This window comes from Pygoscelis adeliae, unplaced genomic scaffold (genome assembly GCF_000699105.1).
Source record: "Pygoscelis adeliae isolate BGI_AS28 unplaced genomic scaffold, ASM69910v1 Scaffold215, whole genome shotgun sequence".
NCBI classification, from domain to species: Eukaryota; Metazoa; Chordata; class Aves; order Sphenisciformes; family Spheniscidae; genus Pygoscelis; species Pygoscelis adeliae.
The window spans coordinates 1,070,178-1,070,464 of NW_008824770.1; positions in this window are offsets into that span (position 1 = coordinate 1,070,178).

A 287-nucleotide genomic window follows, 5' to 3' on the forward strand; every position below is an offset into this window, starting at 1 on the left:
CACCCCGGGCCGAGATCCCGCCGCGGCCGCTGGCTGTAAGAGCGCAAACTCTGGGTGTTGCCCGTGGGCTGCCTTCCTTTCCTCTGCACCGCCCCCCCCTCCCCAAACCGCGCGCGAACCCGGGCGTGGGTCTGGAAGCGGGCGCGCTGCTTCTCGCTGTGAAGCTGTGCCGGTTTGCAGACAGGAATTAGACTTTTGCTGGGCCGGGGAGGTTAAGAAAGAGCGAGGGGCTCAGCAACACCGCTATTAGTTGCTATGTTACTTCTCTAAAGCTTGCATATACAGGT